The 17,863-nt window shown below is 46.7% G+C and overlaps 1 protein-coding gene across 1 annotated transcript in view; it reads left to right on the plus strand.

The window, feature by feature from the left end:
* Window positions 1-17,863, plus strand: part of TPX2 (TPX2 microtubule nucleation factor) — a 61,767-nt gene that overhangs the window by 5,861 nt on the left and 38,043 nt on the right. The gene's annotated exons all lie outside the window — the stretch shown is intronic.

Consider the following 17,863-nt stretch of genomic DNA (forward strand, 5'->3'; position numbering starts at 1 on the left):
GCGACGGCCGACAGAAAGCTCTGGCGTGGGCTAGTCCATGAAGTCACGAAGAGTCGGAAACGACTGAACAAATAAACAACAACTATAGTGAAGTACATGAAAGAAGAACATCAGAAGAGCCCTGCTGGATCAGACCAAGGGTCCATCTAATCCACAGTATCCAGCCAGCTGTTGACCCACAAGCAGGACACGGTGCAACAGCACCCTCCCACCCATGTTCCCCAACAACTGGTGCACACAGGCTTACTGCCTCTGATACTGGAGGTAGCACATAACCATCACAACTAGTAGTCATTGACAGCCTTTTCCACAAGGAATTCATCCAACCCCTTTTTAAAGCGATCCAAATTGGTGGCCTTGTGGTAGTGAATTCCACAAGAATGGAGCAGCAAAAGCACATCCCTACACTTCTGGACTTCAGGATTCAGCCCTGAGCCTGGATGCCCAGGTTTCGGCGGTGGCCAGGAGTGCATTTATTATTATTTTATTATTATTATTTATTTATATAGCACCATCATTTGCACAGTAAAAAGCTAGTGCGCCAGCTGCGCCCGTTCCTAGAGATGTCGGACCTGGCCACGGTGACACATGCCTTAGTTACTTCCCGATTGGATTACTGTAACGCGCTCTACGTGGGGCTGTCTTTGAAGAGTGTTCGGAAACTCCAGCTGGTTCAAAGAGCTGCAGCCAGATTGTTGACCGGGGATGGTTAGAAGATTGAGGGGAGACGTGATAGCACTCTTCAAATACTTAAAAGGTTGTCACACAGAGGAGGGCCAGGATCTCTTCTCGATCCTCCCAGAGTGCAGGACACAGAATAACGGGCTCAAGTTAAAGGAAGCCAGATTCCAGCTGGACATCAAGGAAAACTTCCTGACTATTAGAGCAATACGACAATGGAACCAGTGACCTATGGGGATTGTGGGCTCTCCCACACTAGAGGCATTCAAGAGGCAGCTGGACAACCCTCTGTCAGAGATGCTTTAGGGTGGATACTTGCATTGAGCAGGGGGTTGGACTTGATGGCCTTGTAGGTCCCTTCCAACTCTGCTATTCTATGATTCTATTAACTCCCCTGTTAAAACAGCTCCACTGGCTTCCAGTCTGTTTCTGGGCACAATTCAAAGTGCTTGTTATGACCTATAAAGCCTTATATGGCTCGGGTCCAGGTTATTTGAAAGACCATATTCTCCCTTATGAGCCTGCCTGTGTTTTGAGATCTTCTGGAGAAGCCCTTCTTTCAGTCCCACCATCTTCACAGGCGCGCTTGGTGGGAACATGGGAGAGGGCCTTCTCGGTGGCTGCTCCGGTGCTCTGGAACTCTCTTTCTGGGGAAGCTAGGCTGGCTCCCTCCTTGATGGGCTTTCGGAAGCAGGCTAAAACTTTTTTTGTTCCAGCAGGCCTCCATCTGGCCCTCCATCTATGTTAATGTCTTATAATTTTGTTGTGTATTTTAAACGCTTATGGGTCCGTCCCCCCCGCCAATGTATGTTTTAAGCTTTGTAAGGCCGCCTTGAGGCCTAGCATTGGGCAAAAGGCGGGATACAAATTATTATTATTATTATTATTATTATTATTATTATTATAATTAGGGTGACCATATGAAAAGGAGGACAGGGCTCCTGTATCTTTAACTGTAATGTAGAAAAGGGAATTTCAGCAGGTGTCAATAGAAGAGGGTGAAATTCTCTCTTCATCACAACAGTTAAAGCTGCAGAAGCCCTGCCCTCTCTTGTATCTGGCCACTCTACTATAGCTAGTGTAGCTTTAACTGTTGTGGTGAAGAGGGAATTTCATCCACTTCAATTGACACCTGTTGCAATTCCCTTTTCTACATTACTGTTAAAGATACAGGAGCCCTGTCCTCCTTTTCATAGGGTCACCCTAATTATAATAAGCATACCAGAGTCTACTTCTAATTGACCTCTTTGGCAGCTTTAACTGGTGTGATGAAGAGGGAATTTCACCAGGTTCTTCATATATACAAATGACAGCTGCTGAAATTCCCTTTTCTATGCAACTGTTAAAGATACAGGAGCCCTGTCCTCCTTTTCATAGGGTCACCCTAAAATTCAGCAATCATCATCATCAACATCATCATCTTTATTTGGACATCACTGAGGTCAATGCAATTTCTTCCCAAGTAACCATATGTAGGACTGGAGGACTGGGACCTTTCCAGCAGATGAAAAAACAGTGGGTTGTCCTGTTACTGCTAATTAGCGTGGCACGTTGAGTGGTGATTCAGGCCCATAACAACACAGTATTTTCTGAGAGGACAATGACCCAGTTTGTGAAAACAGGGAAATGTTTATCTTTGATTCCTCGCTCCGCTTGGTTCCCCCTATCCAATTTGTCACCAAGTCACAGCACTTCTCTTTTTGCAGCGCTGGAAAAAGGCTTCCCTTCCACTGTGCCCCTTCAGCCAAAACTCGGGTTCAGACCCACGACATCTGTTGTCTTGGCAATGTTTAGTTTCAAACTCCCATCCCAGTTCGTTTTATTACACATTCAGCTCATGGCTTGCACTTGCTACACGGGGATAAAAAGATACAAGGCTGTTATTACAGGCCGTGTCTCCAGAATAACAGCCCCGGCAACCCCTGCATTCTGTCTCCACAACAGGCCCTTGAGCATAATAATAATAATAATAATAATAATAATAATAATAATAATAATAATAATAACAACAACAACAACAACAACAATAACAACAACAACAACAACAACAACCCACCTCTCCCTCTGGAAAGTGGCGGGAACAACATAGAATACAAAATATTATAAAATACATAAAACTGATTAAAACTTATAAAAATGAATATATTATTAAAATAACAGCCAGACATCTTAAAATTTGACTGGGTAGGCCTGCCGGAAGAGATCAGTCTTTAGAAAGGAAAAGCGATCCTTCGCACTAGTGGACTTTGAGGGAAAGGGTTTAAGAGGGGGGGAAATTTAAAAATCCTAAAAGATCAAGGAATGAACCGATCTGATTCAAACTTGGCATGCTGAAAGCACTCCTTAAAACCTATTGGTGTGCCAAGTTTGATCTCTTTAAAAATTATGCAGTTGTAAGCATTTTTTAAATTTCCATTTTAAAAATTCCTTAAAATCAAGGTATGAACAGATCTGATTCAAACTTGGGGTGGCTAAAGCTCTCCTAAGAGCTATCACCATGCCAAGTTTGATCTTTTTATCTGGACAAGGATCTGATTACCTTTACAAAGGAAATTAGTTAAAATGCTTGTTCATCTGCCCACCCTTTGAAATGAGTAAAACAAACCTTCCCTCCCCACCCTGTAAACCTTTCCCGGGGGCGGGGTGGGAGATTTCGCCGGCACAGTAGCATTCCAGATGAAAAGATACATGAGCTGAAAGTGCGCAACAGTGCACAGACGTGAAAGCGCCCGGCACTCGACTCGCTAAGGAAACGGAGGGGGAAACCGCAGATGAAAACCAGATAAAAAAGTAGGTGTGGTGGAGCACTCTTCTCTTGTCTGTCTGGCTTCAGTGGCAGCCTCTTCACTCAGACGTCACCCTCGCTCTAGCTACTTTGCCCTGGGAAATGCATAAAGCACACGGTTCATATCTCAGAACAACTAAGAATCTTGTGACACCTTAAAGTTGAGGTGTCAAATCCTCTTCAGACGGAGGACCATATTCAGCATCAGAGAAGCTTGGGGGGGAAGGTTGGTTCAATGGTAGGCGTGGCCAAAGCAGAGCAGGTGGGGCCAAGGCTGCCAGCATATTTTAGCTTAAAGGACTTGCTGCCAGTAATAGGGTGACCATATGAAAAGGTGGACAGGGCTCCTGTATCTTTAACAGTTGCAAAGAAAAGAGAATTTCAGCAGCTGTCATTTGTATATATGAAGAACCCGGTGAAATTCCCTCTTCATCACCACAGTTAAAGTGCAGGAGCTATACTAGAGTGACCAGATTTAAAAGAGGGCAGGGCACCTGCTGCTTTAACTGTAGTGATGAAGATGAAATTTCACCAGGTTCCCCATATATAGAAATGACACCTGCTAAAATTCCCTTTTCTCTGCAGCTGTGAAAGATGCAGGAGCCCTGTCCTCGTTTTCGTAGGGTCACCCTAGCCAGTAACCGCCTTAGGAGAGGCATTTCAACCTTTTAAAATAGGGTGGGAAAAACCCTGCCCCAAAGCCATAAAACAATCAAATGATGAGCCGTCAGGGGAAAGGTAGCATGGCCAACTAGGGACTCCCAGCTGGGCAGGATTTGGCCGGGGGGGCCTGCTGAAGTTAAACACCCCTGCCTTAAAGGCTAGCAAATTGAATCATAGAATCATAGAATAGCAGAGTTGGAAGGGGCCTACAAGGCCATCGAGTCCAACCCCCTGCTCAAGGCAGGAACCCACCCTAAAGCATCCCTGACAGGTGGTTGTCCAGCTGCCTCTTGATGGCCTCTAGTGTGGGAGAGCCCACAACCTCCCTAGGGTTCCACTGTCATACTGCTCTAACAGTCAGGAAATTTTTCCTGATGTCCAGCTGGAATCTGGCTTCCTTTAACTTGAGCCCGTTATTCCGTGTCCTGCACTCTGGGAGGATCGAGAAGAGGATCAAGAATTTATTGCGGCCCAAGCTTTCCTGGACTTATCAAATGCATGAACTGGCATCTTCAGTTGAAGGATGCTTACAGAGACGTAGCTCTAACAGACAAACCCCCGCAGTATTGTGGCAAGCAGATTCTTTGGGGAAATCTGATGCCACAAATCGGCTGCAGTTTTAAACCACTTGCTAAGGAGCACGCTCCGTTGAACACAGTGGCATGGAAGTAAACACGCATAAGGACAGGTGACATATTTTCTTTCAGGTGGCCGGCCCACGACTCCTTGTTGCTGACGTACACATGGGATAAAAAATGGCAAACCGGTGAGCCAATAGGTGGTGAAATGTAAAGAGTAGATAGAAGTAGGTCTGAGAGCGCCTTGGACTGCAAGAAGATCAAACCAGTCCATACGCCAGGAAATAAAGCCAGACTGCTCACTTGAGGGAATGATACTAAAGGCAAAACTGAAGTACTTTGGCCACATAATGAGAAGACAGGACACCCTGGAAAAGAGGCTGATGCTAGGGAAAGCGGAAGGCAAAAGGAAGAGGGGCCGACCAAGGGCAAGATGGATGGAGGATATTCTGGAGGTGACAGACTTGACCTTGGGGGAGCTGGAGGTGGCGACGGCCGACAGAAAGCTCTGGCGTGGGCTGGTCCATGAAGTCACGAAGAGTCGGAAGCGACTGAACGAGTAAACACACACAAAATAGAGCCTCCATATTCCCAAGCAATGTACCCCTGAACACCAGTTGTGGGTGGTGGCGGTGGGGACGTCATCAACAGCAAAAGAGGATTTAATGATTTAATGTCTTTTAGATTGTAAGCCTGTGGGCAGGGACGGTCATGAAATACTTTTGTAAGCCGCCGTGAGAGCCTTTTTTGGCTGAATGGCAGCATAAAAATGCTTAAATAATTAAATAAATAAATGATGGGCTTGTGGACTACCAAGAAGCATATGTGGCTGGCCACTGTGAGGAAACAGGGGGTTGTACTGGGTGGACTTTTGTTCAGACCCAGTTCTGGCTGGTTTGCACTGAAATCCACAGCCCCACTTTTTTATGCTTTTGGTGGTTTAAAATTTATGTATATTTGTTTTTAATGTTCACTGATTTTAACTTTTGTAAACCGCCCAGAGAGCTTCAGCTATTAGGTGGATTATTATTATTATTATTATTATTATTATTATTATTATTATTATTATTAGGGTGACCATATGAAAAAGAGGACAGGGCTCCTGTATCTTTAACTGTTGTATTGGAAAGGAAATTTCAGCAGGTGTCATTTGTATATATGGGGAAACTGGCGACATTTCCTCTACATCACAACAGTGAAAGCTGCAGGAGCCCTGCCCTTTTTTAAATCTGGTCACTCTAGTGTAGCTCCTGCAGCTTTACCTGCATGATGAAGAGGAAACATCACCAGGTTCTCCATATATACAAATGACACCTGCTGAAATTCACAGGAGCCCTGTCCTCCTTTTCATAGGGTCACCCTAATTATATTTGTGCTTTTAATCTGTTGGTTGTTTTATTATGGTTTTAATTTTTGTGAACCGTAATATTAATATTAAAGATATTAATATTTAATATTAAATATTAATATATTATGATCTTATAATAATATATTAATAAATATTAATATATTTATTATAAGTTCACAATATATTAATATTTAATATTAAATATAATAAATATTAATATATTTTATAATATATTAAATATTATTATTGTTATTATTTAATAATAACTCGGAGCCACCAGCCTCCACAGCTTTACTCTGAGCGCTCTCTTAGGGAGCTTCTCTTCCAGGACTTCGTTTCCCAGGATCCCCTGCGACGGGAAGGCCCGATCTGAGCGTGACTCTCGGGGTGTGGGGGTGGGGCGGGTTCATCATCCGGGTTCTGAATGCTTTTCCCCCGCCCTCCTCGTGTCCTTCCGTTGCGCTGGCTGTCCAATCGGTGCGCTCGAGGCTCCGTCCGGCGGGTGGTGATTGGCCAGTTTGGAAGTGAGGCGGAAATTTGAATTTTTTTTAACGGTGGCGGAGGTAGCGGCGGGTTGTCGGAAGAGTTCGGGCTGCTGGTGGTGAGGTAGGAGCCGGTACGGGGGGGCTGGTTACGGCCCCCCGCCTCAGTAGGGGAGAGGGATAGCTTTGGGCCCTCCCTAGGTTTGTGAGTAGCAGGGGCTGTTTCCCCTGTGGTCCGCCAGGCCCTTTCATCTTCTGGGGTGGGGTGAGTGGGGGGTAACCCCAAAGTCAGAGTGGCAAAGTTGTTAATTTTACTGACGGTTTCAATATATAAAATTGTTATTTACCATTTATTGCATTTGTATACCTCCCCCATAGCCGAAGCTCTCTGGGCGGTTTACATAAATAATGTTAAGACACTGAAAAACAATATGCAAAGAACTGGGTAAGCTTTAGGGTCCCACGGAACTCTTTGTCAGGCCGGATGCTCAGCGCCAGCAACAACCGCAAAAAGGAGCAGGAAGTGGGTGGAGGAGGGGGAGATAGAATCATAGAATAGCAGAGTTGGAAGGGGCCTACAAGGCCATCAAGTCCAACCCCCTGCTCAGTGCAGGAATCCACCCCAAAGCATCCCTGACAGATGGTTGTCCAGCTGCCTCTTGAAGGCCTCTAGTGTGGGAGAGCCCACAGCCTCCCTAGGTAACTGGTTCCATTGTCGTACTGCTCTTAACAGTCAGGAAGTTTTTCCTGATGTCCAGCTGGAATCTGGCTTCCTTTAACTTGAGCCCGTTATTCCATGTCCTGCACTCTGGGAGGATCGAGAAGAGATCCTGGTCCTCCTCTGTGTGACAACCTTTTAAGTATTTGAAGAGTGCTATCATGTCTCCCCTCCATCTTCTCTTCTCCAGGCTAAACATGCCCAGTTCTTTCAGTCTCTCTTCATAGGGCATAGATATGCATGTTGGGCATGACCGACACCCCCCCCCCAAAAAAAACCTTGTACTTTTGTCTCGCTAAATTGAGTGTGTATTTTATATATATGCCTTATTGGTTAGGAAGCCTTCCGAGGTGGTGTGCAACAATTTAAAATAATACCTTCATACAACAAAAACAAGAACATTGAAAACAGTAAAACATTAAAGCTACATCATTTGAAAGGGGGAAGTTAAAAGGATGTGTCTTCTCACCTTTCCTAAGGGTGTGATCCTTGGTGGATGATCTTCGCCGGGAACTGGACAGGGGGAGTGTGTCCCTGTTGGTTCTGCTGGACCTCTCAGCGGCATTTGATACCATCGACCATGGTATCCTTCTGGGCTGCCTTGCTGGGATGGGACTTGGAGGCACTTTTTTACAGTGGCTCCATTCCTTCCTGGATGGACGGACCCAGAAGGTGGTGCTGGGGGACTCCTGTTCAATTCCTTGGCCGTTGGCCCGTGGAGTCCCTCAGGGCTCTGTTTTGTCCCCCATGCTATTTAACATATACATGAAACCCTTGGGAGAGGGTATCCGGAGTTGTGGGGTGCAGTTCCACCAGTATGCTGATGACACCCAATTCTACTACTCCTTTCCACCCAATTCCAAGGAAGCGGTTTCTGTGCTAAACCGGTGTCTGTTGGCAGTAATGGATTGGATGAGGGCGAACAAATTGAAGCTTAATCCAGATAAGACAGAGGTGCTCCTGGTCAGTCGAAAGGCAGATCAGGGAATAGGGATTCAGCTTGTGTTGGATGGGGTTACACTCTCCCTGAAGACACAGATCCGCAGCTTGGGTGTACTTCTGGATTCAGCCCTGAGCCTGGATGGCCAGGTTTCGGCGGTGGCCAGGAGTGCATTTGCACAGTAAAAAGCTAGTGCGCCAGCTGCGTCCGTTCCTAGAGATGTCGGACCTGGCCACGGTGACACATGCCTTAGTTACATCCCGATTGGATTACTGTAACGCGCTCTACGTGGGGCTGCCTTTAAAGAGTGTTCGGAAACTGCAGCTGGTTCAAAGAGCTGCAGTCAGAGTGTTGCCTGGGGCTGGTTACAGGGAGCAGACGACTCCCCTGTTAAAACAGCTCCACTAGCTTCCAGTCTGTTTCCGGGCACAATTCAAAGTGCAGGTTATGACCCTCTATGGCTCAGGTCCAGGTTATTTGAAAGACCGTATTTTCCCTTATGAGCCTGCCCATGCTTTGAGATCTTCTGGAGAAGCCCTTCTTTCAGTCCCACCATCTTCACAGGCGCGCTTGGTGGGAAAATGGGACAGGGCCTTCTCTGTGGCTGCTCCAGTGCTCTGGAACTCTCTTCTCAGGGAAGCTAGGCTGGCTCCCTCCTTGATGGGCTTTCGGAAGCAGGCTAAAACGTTTTTGTTCCAGCAGGCCTTTGGAGAATAATCTGGCCCTCCATCTATGTTAATGTCTTATAATTTTGTTGTGTATTTTAAACGTTTATGGTTCCCCCCCCTTCCTTTCCCCCGAATGTATGTTTTAAACTTTGTAAGGCCGCCTTGAGGCGCAGCATTGGGCAAAAGGCGGGATACAAATAAATATAATAATAATCCTATGCATGTTTAAATGTGGGGGAGAGTGTCCTACAAGTCACATGGTTCCCCAGCTAGCTGAGAGTTGTAGGACTTTTTTCTGTGTAAACATGTGTAGGATTGTGCCCTGAAAGCTTTTCTGTTGGTCTGCCCTTCACTATAAAACTCCCAGATGGGTGTGCGATCAAATAAAACTACAAATGATAACGAAGAGTTCTTGGTAGTACTAAGATATGGTAAAGGATAGGTATTGGGTGGTCCTAACTACACATTTATTTAATGTGGACAGTTCTAGTGATATTGCACTCAAGGCTTGTTTATAGTAAAAAAAACAAAGATGAAAAAAACCCCACCCCAAACCCCCACAATGTTAATATGAATTAATACTTTTTCAATTAATATTTATCTTATTAATTCTTGCATCTGTGAAGCAAATGTGCTCTAAGTGAGATAACAAAGGAGAGGCTTGTAACAAATCCTTTGTTTTCTACTTCTGCTTCCTAGCATGAGGGAAAGCGATGGCTTGATGCGTTGCTTAAAGCTAAGGCTAGACAGATCCATTGAGGGTACATCTGTTAATGATCTTAGCCACACCCATAATTTTAAAAATATGTCTTTAGTTTTGTGAACCTTGGGGTGGTGTAATGGCTAAAGTGTTGGACTGGGAGTCAGGAGATCCAGGTTCTAGTCCCCACTCGGCCGTGGAAGCTCACTGGGTGACTTTGGGCCAGTCACAGGCTCTCAGCCCAACCTACCTCCCAGGGTTGTTGTTGTGAGGATAAAATGGAGAGGAGGATTATGTACACTGCCTTGGGTTCCTTGGAGGAAAAAAGGCGGGATATAAATGTAATAAATAACAACAACATGCTGGTATCTCTTTTTCACTGCTCAATAGTCCTTGTTTGGTTCTGATCCTGTCGGCATGCACCACCTGAGTTTGCGATTCGAGGGAGTGAACAGAGGATGGGTGTAGAACATTAGCCTCCAACTAATGGATTTATGTATTTATTTCTATGTTACACTTCTATACTGCCTAGTAGCTGAAGCTCTCTGGATTGGGGCCCGTAGGTTGGTAGTGCCCCGCCCCTAAGCAAAGGTGGGTCCCGCAGTGACACCACAATATTTGTTTTCTTCGAAGGAAAAGGGAGTGGAAAGATTGAAGGGTGATGGAGAGGAGAGGAATGCAAGTATGTCTGGAATGCAAATGTCTGTCTGCAGTCTCTGTATAAGTTGAACCCCTTGTGTCTTATGAATTATTATTATTATTAATTGCATTTTTATACGGCCCAACAGCCAAAGCTTCACAAAAACGAAAACCATTCAAAGTATAAAACAAACAGTATAAAAACATGATCCCATGTAAATCCTGGGATCTTTGCTAAACATCCTTGCCTTGTTCCCACAGAGCTACACTCCCCAGGTTTCTGTGAGGACAAGGAAGGACTATGAGACCACTATGCTAAGCTGCAGTGTCGTTTTTTTTAAGACTCTGGAAACAACAAAGACAGGTGCTTAGATATGCTTTTTTTTAAATCATCATCATAAATGCATTGTAAGCTATGCACTTAAAAAGAAATGCTCTAAACCAGTCCAGCTTTGTCCTAATTCTCAGAGTGCTGGTACCACGCTTAACTTGAAGATAGATGTCCACATAATTGAATGTCTCTTGACGTGGTAAGCTAGGTGTAGCAGAGAGACATTCTAGCCTACTACTTTGCATTGTAGCTTTCTGCATGCAGGGTGTTTATCTCTATGGAAGACCGGTCTGTCAGTCATGTGAGCCCACGCCTGCAGCTTGACATTTTACATCCCAGAGAGAGGAGTACCACCTTGATGAGAACTAGGTTGTACAGCCCAAACTTATTTGTGTTTACACAGAAGCAGGCTTCACTGTATTTAATTAGGTTTGCGCTCATTTAAGTGTGCTTAGAACTGCATTCTAACTGTGCAATCCTGTGCATGTCGACTCATACGCAAGTCCTGTGAGTTCAGTGGGACTTATTCCCAAGTCAGTGAGTACAGAATTGCCACATTAGAGTTTTAAGTGGCGTAGTACCTTGGATGTTTTAGGCAGATGGTAGCCTGCGTTAATATGTTCAGGGGCAGAAGATATATTTGTTATGCTGGTTATGTTCCTTTACATGTTCCTTTGCCCTGTCCTGGTTATGTCCGGGTTATGTTACGTTACATAAAATAATTTCTTGGATTGCTTTTCAATTGTTTGCTAAATAAATAAATAAATAAAACAGAAAACCCTTCTGTGTAAGGCTGCCAAGAGTGCCAATTTTGTCTTGCCGATATGGTTAGTTTGTCATGAAATACGGGAGGGAAAGATAATCTCTGAAAATGTATGTTTACCATGCTTATATTCGGCCTTTTCTCCAAGGAGCTCAAAGTGGAAGGCATAGGGCGAAGTCTTTTTATCTTTACTGCAGCATGGTGAGGCAGAAAGAGAGGGAACTAGCCCAAGGTCAACCGGTGGGCTTCATGGCCAAATGGGAACTTGAACCCGCGACTCCAAAGTCTCCTGCCCTAGAGAAACCAGAAATCTTGAAGCCGATGAAAAATAGAGCCTTTCTGGGAATTTGTTGGTGATGTACGAAATCAAAGGAAGGCTATATGATTTGGGCTTAGAGATGGCATGCAGACCCTGAGGACGAATGTTATAGTGCTGTTCAGAACTCACTATTTAAGTCAGGGGTGCAGAACTTCAAGCCGGGAGACCAAATCCATCCATCCCAGAATCCTGTGCAGGCTGTGCCCCCTTCCCCCTAAACCCTTGATTGTTTGCTTTTTCAGCTTTTGTGTAGTTTTCTGCTATGCTAAAAGACTGAAATGCCTCTCCTAAGGCATAGTGACAGGCAGGAAGAACTTTAATATAAAATATGCTGGGATTTTGGCCCCACTGCTTTTGCATTCGGCTGTGCTGGAATGTACCTTCCCTTCCCCCCACCCCGAGATAGTCTGCAAACTGGTTTGCTCCCCAAATTAAATCATCCCTTCTATTTCTGATGTCCAGAGGTGAGCGTTGTTGCTTATGGAGCCAAAATGGCGCTATCCACGCAGAAGAGAGAAGTATTGGCAATCTTGGGTGTGGGGCTTGCAAGGTTTTGCATAAGTATAAAAAATATTTAGGGGGAAAGGCAGCGGTGGCGAGGGAAAAACAGCCCTGCACCCAGTGGCCCCAAAATGCTGACTGGCAGAAGAAGGGGGCAGAAATGGAACGGAGTATCCTGGAGGTGGGCTTGGCTGATTGGAACAGTATAGAGGACCGCCCCACACTGCAAATTCTGTTGCTGCTTCCACTTGCGCTGCAGTTAATATTCCTGCCTAGCATTTCCTGTTTACCAACACTTTTCCCCGTGTCAGTCTGGGTGAGAAAATCCTTCAGTTGGGTTTCAGGCCTGGTTTTGGAATGGAAACTGCCTTGGTCACCCTGTGGGATGACCTCTGTCGGGAGAGAGAGAGGGGGAGTGCGACCCTCTTGGTTCTCCTGGACCTCTCAGCGGCCTTCGATACCATCGACCATGGTATCCTTCTGGATAGGTTGTCTGAGTTGGGAGTTGGAGGTACTGTGTTGCAGTGGTTCCGCTCCTACTTGGATGGCCGATTCCGGAAGGTGGTGCTGGGGGATTATTGCTCTGTGCCATGGCTCCTAAGCCATGGGGTTCCGCAGGGCTCTATCTTATCCCCTATGCTGTTTAACATATACATGAAGCCGGTGGGGGAGGTTATCCGGAGATGTGGACTGAGGTGTCATCAATATGCGGATGATACCCAGCTCTACCTTTCCTTTTCATCAAACCCAGGTGAGGCAGTGACTGTTCTGAACCAGTGCCTGGGCATGGTAATGGACTGGATGAGGGCTAACAAACTGAGAATCCAGACAAGACGGAGGTACTGTTAGTGGGTGGTTCATCTGTCCGGCGAGGTGATGTTTGCCCTGTCCTGGACGGGGTTGCACTCTCCCTAAAGGATCGGGTCCGTAGTTTGGGGGTGCTCTTGGATCCAGAACTGTCACTTGAGGCACAGGTGAACTCAGTGGCAAAGAGCACCTTTTATCAGCTTAGGCTGATATACCAACTGCGCCCTTATCTGGACAGAGATAGCCTAGCTACAGTGATCCATGCTCTGGTAACCTCTCGTTTGGATTACTGCAATGCGTTATACGTGCGGCTGCCTTTGAAAACGGTCCGGAAACTTCAGCTGGTACAAAACAGGGCAGCAAGATTGTTAACAAGGATTGGCCAACAAAGCTACATTATGTTAGTACTTTTCCAGCTTCACTGGCTGCCAGTCCAGGTCCGGCCCGATTCAAAGTGCTGGTATTAACATTTAAAGCCCTAAATGGCCTGGGGCCAGGTTATCTGAAGGAAAACCTCCTCTCATATGTGCCCGCCCGGACCCTAAGGTCATCCTCAGGGGTCCTTCTCCGTGAGCCCCTGCCAAAGGAAGTGAGGCAGGTGGTTATTAGGAGGAGGGCCTTCTCTGCTGTGGCATCCCGGCTGTGGAATGAGCTCCCCAGAGAGGTCTGCCTGGCTCCTACACTGTACTCCTTTCGTCGCCAGCTGAAGACCTTTTTATTCTCTCAGTATTTTAACACTTAATTTTAACTTAAATTTAAATTTTACTGTTCTAACTCTATATTTTAATCTTATATCAATTTTGCTGCATAGTTTTATCCTGGTTGTGCTTTTAATACTGTATTTTGTATTTGTGTTTTTAACCTGTTGGTTAATCTGTGATCTGTGTTAAAGGGCAGTATTGATCAGGGGGTTGGACTCGATGGCCTTTTAGGCCCCTTCCAACTCTAGTATTCTATGATTCTAAGTCCAGTTGCCAACATGTTCTGGAACATTGATCTGCTCTCTTTAGTATGCATCCCTGGGGCAACGTCCTCTCTGTTCAGCTGTCCTGATACAGGTAAGGTCCTCTAGACTGTCATGACTGTCATGGCTCAAGGAGGGGCAGAAGAGTTAAAAACAGCGGGCTTTTGATCACTGCCTCTGATTTAAAACACTGTTCAACTCATGTTGGACAAGAGGATGGGCGCATAACTGGAATTAACGTTATGACTCACAGTAAACAGCCAAATCTTTGGCTGCGTGGTGTCCACAGGAATGGATTGTATTATGACAATCGAGCCATGATTTCAGCTGCCCCACTTCCCATACCATCTCCTGTCTTGCAGCAAATATCTGTGGGGCAGCTAGGTAAAAGCTGGCCTGGCATTCTCAGTGGCAGCCTTGGGGGGGGATCCAAGGAAGATTTCTGGCTCTCCTTTGCACCAAGTTCAATGCATCAGCCCCAAATCTTCTTCTGTCCCTTTAACGCCTATTTTTAACTTGTCCCATCTTGATGTCTCCTAGAGCTTGTGGGGTCTGAATTACAGGGCATGTGGTGTCAGGGGCATTTATTTTTGGGTTGTTGGGAAGGGAGACACGGATATTTAACTATAGCGGGGAGGGGGGGGCGGCGTTTGGAAGCCTGGGAAATCCTGGCACCGTATTTCTCCCGTTTGACTCTGTCCCTGTTCCACAAATGGGTCTGTTGCAACATCAAGCATGACGGATAAGCAGAATTAGCTGAGGATCATATTGCAGATCCAACAGGCTGGCAACTTCAGACTTGCATCTCGGCCTTCTAATGCAGGGCTTCCCAGATGTTTATGTTAAAGGCTGTGCATCAGGAGGGGTTTTTCACAGCTGAGGGGGCAAGTGACCTTGCATGGCATCCCAAAGCAGCTACATGGGGACGTCTGCCAGAGAGAAAGGCCTGGAAAAACCTGGGTGGGTGCGTGGACAGAAGAAGGACTTTCTTTCAATAAAGGTCAATTTCTCAGCATTTCTAGAGAATGGCCTGGCTTAATAAGTGAGTGGCATATTATCCTAAGAACTTAGCCAATATTAATTGCATTATTGGGTTGTTCGTTTTGAGCCCCCTTTTCCTTCTAATTTTGGAATACTTCCTGTTTCTGCGTTAGAATATGGAATCTACATTCTACTTCCAACCCAAACACCATAACTGTCCTTTTTTGTTTACAGCAGGATTAATGGGTTCTATTTTACAATGTATTTTGCCAGTTGATGTCAGATTATAAAGAGGGGGAAAATGAGGATACGGTTGTTGCAGTTCTAGCTATATTTGAAACGACCTAAACAAAACTACAGAACTCATGCTTCAATATAACAAAAATTACTAGCTTTACATGCTAAGGTTAATAGTGCATTTTGTGTTCTTAGAATCTCGGCCTATAGTGCATTCTTCTCAGCTTCTTATCCCAAATGTGTGTTTTCAGTTCCTTCCTGTTGGTTTCAAACTTCCTGGACCTCTCCCATATCTGGAGTTGACCTAAAAACCAAAAGGCACCTCACAGATAGCCTACACGTTGCTTGCTCAGGTGGAGCGGGAATAGTCCCGCACACCTGAGGATTACCTTTACAACCAGGGGATTGCATGGTGAAGGAAAGAGGAGGTCGTGGGCTCTCCCACACCGGAGGCCTTCAAGAGGCAGCTGGACAACTAACTGTCAGGGATGCTTTGAGGTGGATTCTTGCATTGAGCAGGGGGTTGGACTCGATGGCATTAGAGGCGCCTTCCAGCTCTATGATTCTAGGATCTGGGACAAGAGCGCAGAATACGTGTGATAGATTGGAATTGGCCAGGCGGTCGTCCTTTCAGTAGATGCTGAGGATCTAAAACACTTGAGATATTCAATCTACCTTTTGAGTTTCCTACTTGGAAGCCTTGAGTTGTACCGGGACTTCCTTGGGATGAAGGAAACCTTGAATACTTAAAGGATTTAAACTGTGGAAGGTTGTGGGCCCTTGGGTGGAAAAAAGGCTGCACGTTGTCCGGAGGAAATGGGCGACAGCGCAAGTGGCCTGTGCAGCAGCCCTGCCAGCATGTTCTATTTGTAGCATCCGTTGCTCATGTCCTCAAGTATGGTGTTGCACAATCGTCCGTTGGAGGAGCGTGGGCTCGGATGTGAAGAGGAGTGCCACGCTGGGGCGGAGGACGGGGGCAGAATTTGATAACTTCTATCCTTGGGTGTAATTCATCCCTCCCTGCAGTTACCCAGCCTCCGTTTATTGATGGCGATTGTGTTCGACATGCTGAGTGTAGCTGCAGTGAAAGTTGGGATTGCGCCTAAGGTCGCCTATGGGACTGAGCTGTGAAGGCGAGATGTTAGACCGGGAGTGTGCAACGTTTGGCAATTTGGGGAACAGCCGTGGGCCCTACCACAAACGGCGGCCACGGGAGGCGTGGCAAAGGACAAGGAACCTGCCCCAAAGCCTGAGTCCCGGGCAGTGATGGGGTCTGAGCTCCAATCCATTAAACTCCTTTGAACCCACCATTTTCAGTACGAGCAGAGCCCTATTTCACAACAATCCCAGCTGCTAGTAAGAAAATATGTTAATTTTTTTTTTAAAAAAAACACCTTGGTGGGCACCCAAGAAAGTTCTGAGGGGCCTACCCCTGTTTTGGACCCTTTCAGCCAGGGTGTTTCCCGCAGAAGAGCAGAAGGTGCCCTGTGAGGAGCGAGTTGACCGAAGCTTTTTATAAAAGTTCTCCATCGATAGCTGTGTTAAACTTCACTAAGGCGTATTAGGTGCCCCTGTGCCCATCACATCACAATACGAGAGGGCAGGCAAGAGTGTGAGCAAGAACATTGGCATCTGGGGTGCTGAGAAGAGGGCAGTTGGGCAAGGGCTGTTGGCTGAGTGCCCTGTTCGTGTGCTTTCCAGAGGCATTTGGCCTAGTCCAGCGGGGTGCTCTCTTGTGTAGGCGTCTAAAGATCCACTTGCCTGCCAGCCTGTGCCTAGTAAGATTCGTCTCCAGGCAGCCACGCAGGGAAGGAGTGTGCCTCAGTGGCAGAGTAAGTCCCTTGCGGGACGAAAGTCGCCACGTCCGGCTAGGACTGGGGAAGTCCCCTGTCTGAGACGCTAGAGAGCCACTGCCAGTCAGTACAGGCAATACTGAGCTGGATAGACCAAGGGTCTAACTTGGTATAAGGCAGCATTTAGGAAGCATCTTCGAAAATGGCAAGGGTGGGTTCTCAGGGGCCTTTAGCTTGCCGCAAAGAGCTTGCCTTCATACGTGTGGGCAGGTGCGCGGCTTAATTTAATGAGTGTGTTTAAGAGGCCATGTTCAGGTTGAGAGGAAAGGAAAGGAACCTCTCGTGCAAGCACTGAGTCATTACTGACTCTTGGAGGGACGCCAGCTTTCGCTGACGTTTTCTTGGCAGGCCTTATAGCGGGGTGGTTTGCCGTTGCCTTCCCCGGCCGTTATTCCCTTTCCCCCAGCTAGCTGGGTACTCATTTTATGGACCTCGGAAGGATGGAAGGCTGAGTCGACCCGAGCCGGCTGCCTGAGAACCAGCTTCTGCTGGGATCAAACTCAGGCCGTGGGGAGAGTTTCAGCTGCAGAAACTGCTGCTTTACTGCTCTGCGCCACATTACGGGCCGGTAAACTGCAGTAACCCAAGATACTGGGTGGGGCCCAGCTAACCACGTCAAAGAGCAGCTCTCTCGACTGGCCTAGTGTCTGGGGGTCGGGGCGGGTGGTGGCCGGCATGAAGCTACATCTGCAGGAGGTGCTCCTTGATCTCTTTAGAGTAACCGGGAAGACGGAGGAAGCCCGTGCATGGCCATGGCTGCTTGGCAGCGGGCGGGCGCTCTGTGCTTGCCCTACTCTCGTCACCCGCAGGCCAGGCCTGGGGCCTTCAGTTGATTTGGAGGGAGATGGGTCAGTGGCAGCGGATAAGCTAGCCATCAGCCAGCTTAATTTCGCAAGGAAGGAGGG

The sequence above is a fragment of the Elgaria multicarinata genome, chromosome 1 (genome assembly GCF_023053635.1).
Source record: "Elgaria multicarinata webbii isolate HBS135686 ecotype San Diego chromosome 1, rElgMul1.1.pri, whole genome shotgun sequence".
In the NCBI taxonomy this organism is placed as follows: domain Eukaryota; kingdom Metazoa; phylum Chordata; class Lepidosauria; order Squamata; family Anguidae; genus Elgaria; species Elgaria multicarinata.